Raw genomic sequence first — 14399 nt, 5'->3', positions numbered from 1 at the left:
AAAGGTTTCTAACGCCGCCTGCTTTGGAAGAAAATCGATAAAACGCATTATAATATTCATTATCGATTTATTTCAAGATGGCTGGCGAGTCGCCTGATGTACAAAGCGTTCTTTTCGTATAGATTTATATAATGTGAAAAAAAAGCTTGGTTACTACATACATTGAATTGACACATTCGTAAGTAATTTATTTACATATTTAAAAATAACTCCTATTTTAATAACAATAGAACAAAACAGAAATCAAGGTACCATTTATTAGGCCTCAATACATTTGTGTCTATCTTATTCTTATCATGTCCGTCCATATATTTGCAACAATGCATCATCACACGCTGTAAATAATAAAAGCCCCAGGCCGTGAGCTTTATGACAACATAGCAACTGACATCATGTCAAACGAAATGTCATAATTTTACATGTATATAATTATTGTTCTTGGATGTGTGTTAGAGATAGTTTAAGGCCTCGGGGGCATTTATTATTACTATACAAATTATAGACTACACCGTTTGATGAGACGTGATTACTGCTTGTATACCTGCTTCACATAAAAAAAAATAACGTTTATTTTTTAATATACATGTACGTAGTTTATTTTATTGTCAGTATTATCACTGTATACAAATGAATCGAGATTTTTCAAACCCGTGACAGATGTTCAAGAGATTATTTCATCTTTGTCAAGGTAGGTTTAGAGACACGTCTTTTGAACTCAACTAGACATATGATGCTATAGGGTTTGACATCTTGGAAAAAGAATCCAGTCATATGGAGATTAAGGTATGAGAACGCGTGAGTCATGCAAGCCGAGGGTATTTTGCCAGGGCAGTGATGTTTCGTGAAAAGGAGTCTTTCATATTTACTACCAATTGCACAGAAGCTCTATGTTTTTGCCCGGGCAGTGGGTTTAGCGGAAAGGCGTCTTTTGTGTAGACACTACTAATTGTACAGAAGCTCTGTATTTGCCTGGACAGTGGTTTTTAGGGGTAAGACGTCTTTAATATAGGCCTACGCTACTAGTTGTACACAAGATCTTTGCTTTTGCCCGGGCAGTGGTATTTAGCAGAAAGGCGTCTCTTGTGTTGACACTACTAATTGTACAGAAGCTCTGTTTTTGCCCAGGCAGTGGTATTTAGGGGTAAGGCGTCTTTAATATAGGCCTACGCTACACTTTGTACAAAAGATCTTGATTTTTGCCTGGGGCAGTTGTGTTTAGTGGAAAGGCGTATTTCATATGCACTACCAATTGCTTGTTGTAGCTTCCGAACGACGAGAAACGCTCTTTATCAGTCTGCCATTAGGCGTTACACACGACGAGTGGGACCATGGCTCCCTCATAAAATCCCGAAAGTTTTATTCTCGACCACGCGTTATGTTTTAGTGGACTATAGAGTAGGATAGCCTGTTTAAATTGTGTAGGAATATCAAATAAATCGTGTTTATGATTATTTAAACTCTGTGTCACAGCTGGTCAAGTTGTAAGATTTGAATAGGTTAACAGAATCTTATCTTTATGAATACAGGTAGGTCAAAGGTATCGGAGACAATCATTGATTTCTTTTATAATTATATCTTAAACATACATTATACAAGAGGTAAATCTTCCTATTGAAGGTCTTTCTTTAGGCCTGAAATGTTATCTAAATTATTAATTAGACATTAATTAACTTACCAAGACCATAATCAACTCTCGATGCCATCGCATGCCTATGATATTTAGCGGATTCAAAAACGTTTTCTGGTGGATGCGGTTACCGTACAAATGGATAATCAAGACTTTGTTTATTATCGTAACAAAGGTAGTAAGGACGATCGAGGCTAGCCTATAATTATATCGCTAATATCCAGGCGCAGAGTGAAGTAATTTGTCTGGCATTTTCGGCATATTCTCTTTACATAAATGAGGTTTAACGTCCTGCGTCACTTCACTAATCTAGTTGATGAAGATGGGACATATGCAACCATTGAATTCCAGTTAGGGGGTTGAGTGGTCGAATGGTTAACGCGTGCGCGTTGAATCAGAAGGTCTGTCATATTTAGTCAAGTTGGGTTTAACGTCCACTCGACAGAACTTATGATGCAACGTGCATGCGTTAATCAAGGAAAGCGTATCTAGTCATTTTAGGGTTGTGCACATAAAAGATTCCCCGGAAGCTGAAATTCCAAGAGAAATTGGCGTACTATACATTTCGTCGGGAATTACCGAATAGTTGGAGATTCCCGAATGTATACTGAGTTGGATAAACTAATTACGACTTTCACGAGACTAGATATCAGTAGGATAATTTCCAATCTGTTTCACAGAGGATTGCGAAAGTCTTCTAATATCTCTGTAACAGATGACTGTTTCGACACGTGACGTCACATCACGCGGCGTCAATCATTGGCTCAATGGCACGTGCATTGTTTACATAAGACGTTACTGATTCGGGCTAAATGGTGATTTTACTTATTTTAATACCCATTTATACTAAATAGGAAATGATTTTTACCTACAAATAATTCAAACGCCTTTATTTATTTTTCTAATACATGAAAAAAATATTTTAGAATTTAATTTGACGGAAACAAAAGTTAATATTTGGGACTCATTAAGTCGCATCGATGTCATCCATATCAGTGATTGTAGAGGCCTAGTGAATATTCACTGCTGATCAGTGTGGATAATTTCACCTAAGAACCACACGGTCCACCATGTGTATAAATGAGAAATGAGCAAGTTTTACACCAAGCTTCCCTGAAAGTGTTTATAAATATCTCATTTCGTTGTTAGATGTCTAATCAATAAGGCGGTGTAGCGTCTTCAATGGGATCTCCGATATTCAAAGATATTCAATTTATCCTTATCGCATTTATAGGTCTATAGGGCGTAAATTAAATTGATTTTGTGATTATAACTATGATCAAATTGGTAAAATAAGTTTAGATAAAATACATAGCTAGCACAGACTCAAATTATGTCTATCTTAATGAAAGGAAAACACAATTTTCTTCATAAAAATAATCCATGAATACCCACTCTGCATCTTCTATACTGATGATCTGTTTCGTTAACTGATGTTTCTGGAATAGAACAATTTGATTAAAGTACAGATCTATATTTCGTTACGTTTTTTTTATACATTCGATGGCCTACACTACATGAAGATCTGATCAATTATAGTGGAAGGTCGCGTCAGAGGTCGTACGAGCGGCTTTTGTCCCTATGACGTCAGACATTGATTAATCAATCAACGTTAACGTTTCTGGTGGTTTACCCACGGTTCCGTGCATCACACGCTAAGAAGTCGCCGTAACAGATGATTTCATTGGCTAATCCCTCACGCGATCCAGCATGCAGGTTAGATAACAACTCTTCCAGATCTTAGTGTAGTACAGACAAATAAAACGAAATTTTGAACTATAAAAAAAAAACGAAACGAAATAGCATCTGTGTTTTAATCAGATTGAGAATGGAATGAAATTAATTTTCATTTATTCTGATACCAACATCTAGTTATATGTCTCCATAATCACGTGTGTAATACAAGAGATGAGAATACTTCCAGAGAAGTGGCATTTCCGCATTCTCTTCATCAGCTTCCAACTGTCAAAGGATCTTTTACGTGCAGACAAACATTACTGATACACGAGTGAACCACTGTTTTTCGTACTAACCGAACGACTATATACGAACTCACTAATGAAGTACGTTAAGCTCTGTGTTATGAGGGACATTCTATCCGGAAAGTGGCGCAATAAACGGCCCATCTTGCTTCAAATTCCAACTGTCAAAGGATCTTTTACATACACGGCAACGTGTACAGGGGACCTCGGTGTTTCGTACGACTTTTGAGATAGTTGGACGGTATCCCAGCTAGGAGTTAACATCCCGTGCCCTCCACTCTTTAGGTGTCAGTTCATTTTAAAAAAAACGAATTACGGGAACGAACCTTTCAAAAAAAGTTATGCGTGTGTGCTAATATTTCAATATTAAAATCATTTATACCGCTAGTGTTCTACCCATTCAATCTCTGCAAGTTTATTAATTAAATCCCTTTCATTCATCTTGTTGTAATGTAATTACATGATTGGGTCAACGAGAAACTAATGGTTATATTAATAGCGGTCAATAATAATGATCCGGTAATAAGTCTTTACAAACGTTCACATCTGTCATTCAAATATCATCCCATGTTGGCCTTTGATGAGAGAGAGAGAGAGAGAGAGAGAGAGAGAGAGAGATGGGGTTTAACGTCCACTCGACACAAACTTGGTCATTTCGGGAGTAACATTTGGTTCAATTTTATTTTAATAATTCGCTTGCGCGTATGGGTCATTAGCAGTGGTAGGAAACCGTAGAATCCGGAGAAAACCCACGAGGTTGGACATGCGACCCTACTCCTTGTCACGTACAACCAGGGAATCGAAACCACGCCAGCTGACTCAATGACAGACCTTATGATACAAGGCACACGTGCTAACCATTCGACCCCCCCCCCCCCCCAAGCCTATGAAAGACAGGGCCTATTTAATTCAGTACATGTATATAAACTGGTTCACATATCCGTTATTCTTACGCTAATCCCCATATACATATCTAACTATACATATATACAATAAATATGTCGGCGACATCATTTGGGTGGAAGCGGACGTTAAATAAAGCTATTTCACACATAATCATTGTTGTTAGTTAGTTGTATTTTAAGTCCGCTTCCACCGAGGTGATATCGCAGACAAACACATAATCAATAAGTCGTTTTAAGAAATGTTCATATGTCGGGTATCTGTGCTCAGACTGTCACCAAACTCTTCAGGCCCCGCCCCCTGCAAAAATTTTCGCCCCCGCCCCCTGTGAAAACATTTTCGACCATAAAAAATTGATATACATTGTCGTCCGTCAATTCTACAGCACCCCTGAGAACAAAAGAACAAAAAACGACTAAAATACTGATAGTTCGTATTATTGAAAAATTTGTATCCAAAATATGTGTTAATGCAATTTTATTTTGTGTTTCAGACAAATCTTATTGATCCAGTCAGTCACCAACGAATACTATATACAGACAGATTGAAGGTGGCCGCCATGGACTGGCTTAGGAAGAAAACCGCAAATTTTGAAAGAAGAAATCAGACAACCCATTCTTGGTATAGTCAAAGTGTACCATCCGGAAGTTTTCTTGATTCCCGCGCAGCGTTACAGCCCAGTTCGTCTAGAACTGTTCTCCCAAAAAAGTCTTTCTCAACCAATTCGTCACCGATCAGTTGTAATGGCCCAGCTCGTCCAGAATCAGCGACGTCACAATATTCTTACGATGGTGGAGTCTTTACGTCACGTTCTCCCAAACGAGACTTTTTCGTTATCCATCCAGATTGGGTGTCGGAAGAAACGAGCATAGAAAAAATGTCTATAAAAGAAAAGAAAATGCGGTCCATGTCTTGGCCTAGACGAAGATGTAAGAGTGCTCCTCCTCCTAAGTTTAGGAACCCGATCACGTGGGAGTGACGTTGGGTGTTTCAACCAGCTTCTTCCCAAGTGCTTTCGTCTTTTATTGCACCCGCTTCGTGAAGTCAACTATAATAATAATGCATGGTACTTAAAATATACAATGCAGTTGCGTTATCTCGAAGTCTGTTTATAGTAAAGCTTCTTATATTGAATTTATTGAATAGAAACTGCCACGATTTCATACTTTCATACAAAGGAATATTGTAGGCTTATTGGATTAATGTTGTGGAGTATGCTGAAATCTGTATTCTAAGCGAAAGCCTGCAGTCTGTGTATATTGAGATTGGGAAAGTCCAATGCAGTTGCGTTATCTCGGAAATCTGTTTTATAGTAAATAAGCTTCTTATATTATTCTGAACGGAACGAATTGATACATTTCATCAATAATAGCAGCACTGAGTGGATTTATTAAATAGAAACAGTCACGTGTTCATACAAAGGAATATTGTAGGCTTATTGGATTATTGTTGTGGAGTATGCTGCAGTCTGTGTATATTGGGAATGGGAAAACTTCATGTATTTCGAAATGGCATAATTACATATAATATTTTATAAGCAAAATACTCTCGATATGAATTACTATGCTATGAATGTAATAATCGTACAATCTTATTTCTAAACCTGATTTATCATTCATCCATATTGTGGTTCAACAACATACTGATTAAAACACAGATTCTATTTCGTTTCGTTTTTATAGTTCAAAATTTCGTTTTACTTGTCTTTACTACACTAGGATCTGGAAGAGTTGTTATCATTGACGAGTTCTGAATGATGTGAGGGATTAGCCAATGAAACGGTCTGTTAAGGCGAGCTTAAGGCGTGTTTTGCACGGAACTGTGGGTAATCCATTAGTAACATCAATGCTGACGTCATAGGGTCAAATGCCGATCGTGTGACCTCTGGCGCGACCTATCGCTACAACCGGTCAGATGTTCATGTAGTGTAGGCCATCGAAAGTATAAAAAAACGAAACGAAATATAGATCTGTATTTTAATAAGATTGGTTCAACAAAAGGATATCGATAATGTCGTATATTATCGTAAATCATTAAGGGGCATTATGGGAGATTAGATAAAGAGCTGAAAGTTCTCGCTATATTAGTTAAAAACTAGATAACATAAAGAGAATATGCTGAAAATTTCAGTCAGATTCCTCCACTCTGAACCGAGATCTTAGCGAGTGAATTTTAGGCCTAACTTCGATCAATATTACTAAAGTCGGTACGATAAATAAAAAGTCTCGATTATCCATTTTGACGTTAAATCATCCGTCACAAAAGGTATTCAAATCCAGTTAATATGGTCTGGATAAGTTAATATCTAATTAATAATTTAGATAACATTTCAGACCTAACGAAAGACCTGCAATAGGCAGATTTAGCTCTTGCATAATGTATGTTTATTATAAAGTACTTATTCTCCTTTGAAAGCTTTAAACATTTCGAAAAATCATTCATAAATTTTATTAATTATTATCGGATTGCTTATTTCTCGGAAATCTGTTTTTATATTACATCTCTCAATTTTAGAGCTTGTTACTTTTCGAATCTGCCTTAGAAAAAATGCTGCTTTGTCCCCTTTGCGTGAAAAGAAGGGATTCGAAAAACGCGTTTGAGCGATAAACATCTTCTGCGTGCAAAGTTTCACTTTAACTAAAAACCTATTCCGAAATCGCTGATTAGTCGTTATAGCTACACTTCGTCATGGCCATTGGGGTGCCGCACGTTTCCCGAGTATTTGCTACTCTGCCTGTTGGATTCACATCCTTCGATAACCCATGGTTGTGCAAATGACTTTGTCTATATTTTGTTAACACAACTTCGATTCTAGAAGTATTTCGCTTTTCGAATAATTGGCATTGTCTACTCTGGCAACTGTACTCAAAGTTCCAAACAATCAATCAGAAAATAGAATTTTGAAGGAACCATGATTACATCAAAGCCATTGGAGCTTTAAATGTTACCAGTACCGGTTCGTGTAGGGGCGCACTCCCAGCTTTAAAACGAAACGTTCGGTAAACGACATCTTGTTTAGTTTAAACAATATTTTATTCATTTGAAAAGGATTGAACAACAGGCAAAGCCTATATAATATGGATGAAAATGAAATTGGAGGTTTTCATTTGTGTTCGACAATTTAGGTAAAATATTGAACTACAAAGAGAAAACAGGTCATTTTCTACTAACTCGCCACAACAGGAAATCTCATCGTGTAGAACTCGGGCTATTGCGTATCGGTATATTACGCCACTACCCTTTCAAAGAGACCCGCGTTATAATATATAAACAAAATAAGATTTAACAATTAAGACACTAAGAGAAGTTGAATATAAAAATACCGTTAACTGTTAATAAAAGAAGGAGTTATAGATTATACAAACAGTACCATTGGCAGTTTAACATACATGTTAAGTTAGTAGGTTATGATTGACATTTTAACATACATGTTAAGTTATGATTGACAGATTAACATACATGTAAGTTATGATTGACAGTTTAACATACATGTAAATTATGATTTAATTGTTATACGTGATTTCTATGGCAACATATAAAAAGTACCAGTATGAGCTAAATTTAAAAACATTGCTAGCCGTTATAACAGTTAAAGGGACAATAACACTCTTGCTGGCTTGACAGCTCCAGAAAATAAAAAATAGCCTTATTCTATGTACTAGATATGTTAGTGTCCTACCTGTTGTGTAAATTATCCATTAAATCCTATTTTACTTGTCCAGAGGGTTCAAAAATATTTTTAAATCCAAGTCACACTTGAAAAGCTTTAGGCCTACGTCAGGCTTTTCAAATCATTTAGTTGTGTTTTTGGATTTTTTAAAATTAGGTGTGTTAAGATGAAATTTGTATCCTCAATTAATTGGAATATTGTAAAATAGTACAATTAGTTGACCAGAATAAAGATTGGGACATATTATTCAGTTACAACAAGAGTGGTATTGAGCCTTTAAATATAAAAACATTGCTAGCCGTTGTAACAGTTAAATACAAAAACATTGCTAGCATTTATAACAGTTATGAGTTAACTATTATGTTGTATTTATATGGTAACATATGAACAGTACCGCTAGAAGTTAAATATAAAACACAACATTGCTTGAAGTTATATAATTTATAAGTTAACTGTTAAGTTTAAAAACATTGCTAGCCGTTATAACAGATAAGTATAAAAACTTTGCTAGCATTTATAACAGTTATGAGTTAACTGTTATATTATATATATATGGTAACATATGAACAGTACCGCTAGAAGTTAAATATAAAACAAAACATTGCTTGAAGTTATATAATTTATGAGTTAACTGCTCTGTGTTATTTGTACAGTAGCATATAAACAATACCGCTAGTAGTTATATAATTTATGAGTTAATTGTTATATTTATCTGTATGGTATATTGGTTAAACCTGTATTTATTGATTTGTAATGCTCTCGGGTTACTGTTAAAGGCCAGCTCAATTTTTCGTCATAGGTCACGAGATGTAAACAGGGCTAGGGTAATCAACCCTAACCCTAACCCTGGACCTAGCCCCCAATGATTAGCCTAACCATTACCTACATCTCGCTAACAATCACGTAACCTTATTTACATCCCAACAACCTTGACAAAAATTGAGCCGGCCTTAACAAATAGATTTGTAATACTCTCGTTTATCTTTCAAGCGGGTATACTTTAAATTGCTATCTAAATAGTTGGTAAAGGGTGCACAGGGTTTTAATATTTACTGTCTGCGGTATGTTTGAAACAAGTTAAAGGCAATGGTCCATCTGCGTATATTCAAACGGAAGTGAAGTCACGTCCATCGCGTACAACTTTTGTTTTCATCGTATATATATGCCACGAATGTTAAAAACATATTTTCTCGATCAGAAGCATACACGGGGGCATGCGATCCCACGTCTTACAAGCCTGGGGTAGTAGCCACGACACCTGATTCATTGACATTACTTATGATTATCAAACTGCACGGTTACAAGAGGGTTGGGTGGTCGAATAGTTTAACGCGTGAGCATTGGATCAAAAAGTTCAGTCATTGAGTCACGTGGTGTTGATTCGATTCCCCACATGTACGTGGCTAGGGTCTCCTGTCCAAGCGAATTACTGACATATAATTGAACCATATGTTAGTACCGAGATGACCTATTTTGTGTTGAGTGGACGTTAAACACCACCTACCCCTCTTGCGCGAGTACAGTCCACACACACGACCCACCCAAACTAAAAGATGGACCATATGAAGAGTCCAGGGGAAGAACGATCTAAGTCACATTTTTGTCTTTTCGCATAAAAGGCAAAACAGATTTTTGGACGAGAATGTTTGACGCGAACAGAACAACGAGTGGGTTTAATTACAACTTCAAAATGATGTTTAATACGAATCATAATTACCAGTACAACTGACTTCAACTTTTCAGGAAAATTAAGGTTAAATAAACGGTATGATGGACGTTTTTGTCCGGGAGGCCATTTCAGAAGGGCCTTGGTTCGATGTGACTCCGATCGTTTTTACCTGAAATTGATTGTTCCGCTGAAAGGTTATACAATTTTGCTGCCAGATGGCGCCATTAACTGGGGTTCATTGAAAAGGTGACTTAGATCGTTCTTCCCCGGGCCTCTACATATCTATTAACTAGTATAAAACATGGCGGCATCACCAGGATATGATGATTGTATGTATATAGGCTATATTTTTTATATTACCATGCTTTCATTTTGATTTTATACAATCTGATTAAAACACAGATCCTATTTCGTTTCGTTTTTATAGTTCAAAATTTCGTTTTACTTGTCTTTACTACACTAGGATCTGGAAGAGTTGTTGTCATTGACGTGTTCTGAATGGTGTGAGGAATTAGCCAATGAAACGATCCGTTACGGCGAGCTTTAGGCGTGTTTTGCACGGAACTGTCGGTAATCCACTAGTAACATCAATGCGCATTGGTTAATCAAATGTCTGACGTCATAGGTCAAAAGTCGCTCGTATGACCTCTGAGGCGACCTATTGCTACAACCGGTCAGATCTTCATGTAGTGTAGGTCATCGAAAGTATAAAAAAAACGAAACGAAATATAGATCTGTATTTTTAATCAAATTGGATTTTATACATAGACTTATTTTTCTTATATGGCAATAGTTTCATGTTGATTATTATAGGCCTACACAGCTTCTATCCTTTATATTACGATGTTTTTTATTTTTATTTTATACATAGCCTATAATTTGATTTTCAAATGTACATATCTAACACTCCCAATTGTATGTGTTTGTTCACGAGTTAATTTTATTCATCAGATTGAATCTTTTGTGTTTTCATTAACAGAAATATTTCCATAGTTTCAACCGATTCGTCATCGCAGTCGACATTCCTCGGTAAATTTCGACGTTTTCCATCGTATTCGATTTTATACTGATACAATATGTAGGTTCTGGTATGGTGACTGATAGTTGCCGTATTAATTCTCGCCCTTTTCAAGTAATATGCTCAATGGCTATGGTAGCCTCGCTTGGCAGGCCTTTCATCACCAGTTTCCGGTAGTGACATCAGCGAATAACGGTAAACGTTAGCTTTGTCCGCCATTTATTGATTTAATTTTAAATGGACGAGGCTGTTTAAATGCAAACCGTATCCATGCCATCAGTGGGTCTACAGAGTTGATTTTGAGCTTGTCATGTAAATAAAGGTCTTGTTAATAATTTATACCACATCTGAAGCCTAAATAAAGACTTCCAATCGGCAGATTTAGCTCTTGCATAATGTATGGTTAATATAATTATTACAATGACATCATTATTAATGTGACGTCATAATGTATGGTTAATCAGATTGGTGGGGACATTATACACTCAGATAGACTATTCTCGGTCGTCCAGTAACGGTTATATTTGCCTTGCTCTGGGAAGGCTATCATGAATAAAGGCTAGATTCAGTGTTATGTAAGCTGTTATTACACACATGTTTTTTGTAGAATATCGACCAAGATATTGTATTCTACTCTGCTTTACGTAAATCGGTCAGCAGATTTAACTCATTTATTTGGAATAAATAATTATTCAGTTTTAAAAAAATAAATGGTTTCTTTCTTTCTCGATGTCAATCGCTGCCATGTTTCTATGGAAAATGACACATTCCACAAGAAGAAGTATTTTGCCTGGATGGAGAGAGAGAGAGAGAGAGAGAGAGAGAGAGGGGTGGGGGTAGACTAACCATTCTGCAACACTGCCATGGGACACCAGACTGGAAAAGGGTCCAGGACATCCTGGTTAATGAGCCGATTACCAGACCTTGCCGGCAAACAATGAGGTAACTTGTGAACCTCGTTTCCTCATCCCGTCCGAATGACTAAACACCTTTTGGTTGTCAGGCCCTTCGTCCGTCACCACTGACAAGAGGGAAACCACACTGGAATATCTCGATTTGTCTCGACCAGAAACGGGATCGAACCTAGAACCCCCTAGTTAGTAAGCCATTGTACATGACCCTGGTCAGCGGAACATGTGGAAGTAACTATGACAGTTTCGAAAATGAAATGAAATGGGGTTTAACGTCCTAATGTTCTGCTCCGACTGGGCTAATAAAGACGGGCATACGCCATGCACTGTGCTGTTAGGGACATTTTGCCCGGGCAGCGGCACTATGGCCTACTCCAATATCGAATTCCAACTGCCAAGGGATCTTTTACGTGAACGCCGATGTGTACCTAGGTTTTTCGTACCATCCGAACGACTAGACATCTGTCCTTGTAGGGCCCTCTGTCCTACACACTGACAAGGGGAAACCACGCCGGAAAATCCTGATGAACTTTTTCGGCCAATACCGGGAGCGAACATTGCAGTTTCGAAACAGATAATCTGAATCGCGCACGTACACTGGAAGATAGCCCTTGAAAGTATGCTTGAAATGTATAACGCGATGTTCCCAGTTTTCATATTGAACCGATTTTATTACAGTCGAGAATTTATTTATCTTGTCGCTTTATGGAACAATCTACCAAAGAGCTTTTATCGTGTTGCTTGATGAAACGCTGTACCAGAGAGCTTTTATCGTGTTGCTTGATGAAACGCTGTACCAGAGAGCTTTTATCGTGTTGCTTGATGAAACACTCTACCAGAGAGCTTTTCAACGTTTTATAATGTATATTAGTATAAATCTTTGTTCTGGTGATTTATTTCTGATTTATATACATTTTATTTAGTTTTCTATTGTGTGTGAAATAACTTTATTTAACGTCCGCTTCCATCGAGGTGATATCGCAAATAATTGAAGAGTCCAGGGGAAGAACGATCTAAGTCACATTTTTGTCTTTTCGCATAAAAGGCAAAACAGATTGGACGAGAATGCTTGACGCGAACAGAACAACGAGTGGATTTAATGACAACTTCAAAATGATGTTTAATAAGAATCATAATTACCAGTACAACAAATGACTTCCACTTTTCAGCCAAATTAAAGTCAAATAAAGGGTACTATCGACTTGTATTTGTCCGGGAGGCCATTTCAGAAGGGCCTTAGTTCGATGTGACTCGGATCGTTTTTACCTGAAATTGATTGTTCCACAGAAAGTTTATATAATTTGCTACCAGATGGCGCCATTAACTGGGGTTCGTTGAAAAGGTGGCTTAGATCGTTCTTCCCTGGGGCTCTTCAATTTGTTTTCTACTGTTGCGTACAGTATTATATAGCCTAGGGTCGCTGTTTTGTAAAAAAAACAATGAATAAATGAAATTGTGTGTAACGTTGTACTGTGGGGCACCAGTCGGACTAAAGAAATGAAATGAAATCAAATGGGATTTAAAGGACAATATTGGTGCCAGTCATTATCACATATGTGATAGAACTGGTTAAACACATTCCAAATATAATTTTAACACAGAGATCATTGCTACGATAGCTGAGTAATACAGTTTTCCAGAATCGGAAGTGACGAACGCCAAAGGAAAACACGAGTCATCTCTCTATATAACTGACTGATGTGACGAGTGATATAGAGAGATTAATCGTGTTTTCCTTTGGCGTTCGTCACTTCCGATTCTGGAAAACTGTATTATTCAGCTATCGTAGCAATGATCTATGTGTTAAAACTATATTTGGAACGTGTTTAACCAGCTCTATCACATATGTGATAATGACTGGCACCAATATTGTCCTTTAACATCCCACTGTTCTGATATCCATTAACCGGGATAATGAACACAGGTATACGTCATAATAATTAATAATAAATAATAATAATTTATTTATAGAGCGCCTATAATCCAATATTTTGATTGCTCTATGGCGCTATTACATTATGGTAAAAGTATAAAATATAAAATATCTCAAGAATAAGGTTTAGAAAAAAAAAGAAACAAAAGAAATATCAACATTGCACAATTAGAATAAAATATGGTATGGTATGCAATAATAAAAGGCAAACTCTGAAAACGTTTAAGCATTTAACAATTAAAATGGCTTTTAAAAAGGTGGGTCTTTAACTTTTTCTTAAAAACAGGCAAGGAAGGGGATAAAATATGGTATGGTATGCAATAATAAAAAGAAAACTCTGAAAACGTTTAAGCATTTAACAATTAAAATGGCATTTAACAATTAAAATGGCATTTAACAATTAAAATCACAGTGTTCTGTCAGATACATTTTGTCCGGTCAGCTATAGAATTCCAACAATCTAGGGTTATTTTTAGTGCACTCCAGCATAGTAGACCGAATTAATACACCCCCCCACCCCCCACCCCCACCCCCCGTCTTGTCCAACTTTACAGTAAACCATGCTGAAAAATCGCGGGAGAAAAATAATAAGACATTAAAGGGACAATAACACTCTTGCTGGCTTGACAGCTCCAAAAAATAAAAAATAGCCTTATTCTAAGTACTAGATGTGTTAGTGTCCTACC

Source organism: Patella vulgata, chromosome 4 (assembly GCF_932274485.2).
Source record: "Patella vulgata chromosome 4, xgPatVulg1.2, whole genome shotgun sequence".
Taxonomy (NCBI): domain Eukaryota; kingdom Metazoa; phylum Mollusca; class Gastropoda; family Patellidae; genus Patella; species Patella vulgata.
Note: the sequence above shows the minus strand (reverse complement) of the source record.